The sequence below is a fragment of the Peromyscus maniculatus genome, chromosome 2, assembly GCF_049852395.1.
Source record: "Peromyscus maniculatus bairdii isolate BWxNUB_F1_BW_parent chromosome 2, HU_Pman_BW_mat_3.1, whole genome shotgun sequence".
In the NCBI taxonomy this organism is placed as follows: Eukaryota; Metazoa; Chordata; class Mammalia; order Rodentia; family Cricetidae; genus Peromyscus; species Peromyscus maniculatus.
Window position 1 is genome coordinate 152374600 of NC_134853.1, and position 2484 is coordinate 152377083.

Here is a 2484-nt window from a genome sequence, read left to right on the forward strand (position 1 = left end):
CGTGTCAGATTTCCTGGTTAGTTGTGAGTCACCTTGTGGGTGCTGGGAATTGAACTCTGGTCCTCTGCAAGATCAACCAGTGTTAACCATTGAGCAAACTCACACCCTCAGTCCCCTCCTGGTCAGGGCTTGGCTTGCTCAGGCTCATTCTTCTCTGTATCCATGGGAATTGCTCCCATAATTAGCAGCATCTCCTGCCTGGAACACAAAAAGCAAATGTTCAAACCTGGTGCTGGTGCCTGGAGGGCAAGCTGATTAGATCTTTCCTGTTGGGAAGTACCTTTTGAATTGAATGTGGCATCCACATCCCTCCACCTCCAGTTTACCTGGGGGAGGGAAGAAGTTTCACCCAGACCAAGGTCTTCATGTGTAAAAGACACACTTAAACCAGGCAGTGTCTCATGCCTTTAGTCCCAACACTCGGGAGGCAGAGGCAGGCGGATCTCTGTGAGTTGGAGGCCAGCCTGGGCTACCAAGCGAGTTCCAGGACAGCCAGAGCTACACAAAGAAAACCTGTCTCCAAACAAATACAAACAGACAAATAAAGACACAGTCCAGAAGGAGGTTCCTGACTCCTGCTCTCCTAAGATTAGCAATTTAGGAAGAGAGTGAGGCCCTTTCCTCTCCCTAGTCAACAGCTCGGAGGGTGGTGATGAAAGCTGGGCTTCATGGGGGTCAAGAGCTCAAATGCCGGACGTGTGTGTGTGTGTGTGTGTGTGTGTGTGTGTGTGTGTGTGTGGTGTGTGTGTGTGTGTGTGTATACACACGCGCGAGTGCGCGCGCACACGCGTGCTTTGAGGAGTAAAGGGGTCGGAATGTCACTAATACACGGAAGTGTTAACTGCAAATGGAAGTGTAAAGACCTGTTGAGGTGTCTCTTTAGGTTTTAGAAGTTAGGGTAAGACAGTCTGGAACCCTCCAGCTGTCCCAGGAAACCTTTCTCTGGGTGGGTCGTGTTCTTATCTGGATATAGCTAGGATTATGTGTAACCATTCAAACACCTCGGGGAGAGACAATATCCATTTTCCTTCCAGCATCAAGGCAGCCTTTTAAGCTTATCCAGACTTATTTTGGTTCGTGCAATAAAAAGGCGAGGTGGGAGAGCTGTGGCTAACAAAAATAACGCCATTGTGTGCTCCGAGTTTCCCACTGCAGGCCGCTTTTAAAGCACTTTGCCGTCACCTCGGCATCACGCGCATTCAGGCAGGTTGGCTGTGAACAAAGAAAACTCACTTCACACATCTCAGTCCTAAACCTCCACCCTCAGGACAAAAATGTCCCTCAGCAATGTTTTCCACATGGCCCCCGTGAAGGGCCATTCACTCGCCTCCAACCCTCTTTCTCTCCGGAGACAAAAGCACCTTTGGGTTGAAGTGACAGGGGAGAGTCAGAATCAGGTTTGTCATCAACGTCGCAGCCTTCAGTTTTTGCAAGAGGCTCAATCTGTCTCTTGCGACCCCAGGAAGGCAGCCTTTATAGCCCGAGAGCACTGGGCCAATTATGCACCTGCAAATATACCGCACAAGACATTTCAGGTTCCAGGCGCTTTGAAAACCGATACTTAAACAGTCTCAAGGGACCTGATCCCCCACTTCGGGGATAATAGCTGCTTTGGAATCTGTTATTGGCACCAGAAAAAGAGTCCTCTGAAGTCACTCAAAAGCCATTTTTATTGTGCATTTGCAAACAAAGAGCCGCACCAAAAGAACGTCTGTTACCAAATCAGGGTGGGAAGTCAGACCCGTCCCATGAAGAGTCAATTACCCTGGCAATTTTGTGAAGGGCTGGGAAGTGAGAGCTGGGGGAAGAGGGTGCCGGGAAGGGTCTGGCTTTGAAAACGTCCCCTGTGTGGGAAGCGTTCCACTGACTCCGAAACCCTAACAATTACGGCAGAAGGGCCTCCGTCATTTCTGGCTATAAACTTTTTTATGATTATTAACTGGGGAGATGTAGATTATGTGGAATTTTAACACTTGACTTTTCAGCAATGTTGGCTGCTTTCTGAGGAACTTGTCTGCAGTGTTGTGACCTGAAGCTCAGAGTTGGCTACCCTCACGTCCCTCACCCGAGAAGCAACTTCTTATGTGGCTCACTTCCTTGATAAGCAGCAGATGCTTACTGCGCTGTTTATCTGGGGGAAAGAAATACGTGTGGGAAAAGAAGCAGTTTTCTTCTCATTGCAATTACAAGCAAGTCCTGGCTACTTGTTGTGGGATTCGCCTGCCACCTGCTGTTCAAAAGAAGAACTGCGGGGAAATGAAGGGAAACGCATGTAGTGAAGGGTTTTGATGTACTCAAAGCCTTTTTCTCCCTCCCTCCCTGTCTGCCCGCCTGCCTCTCTCCCTCCCTTCCTCCTATTCTTTCCTTCCTGTATGTCTTTCTTTTGACAGTTTGCTGGTTCATTATGTGAACAGACATACTCATGGAACATGGGCCAGTGAGATGGCTTGGTGCATAAAGGCACTTGCGGCCAAGACTGAAGAA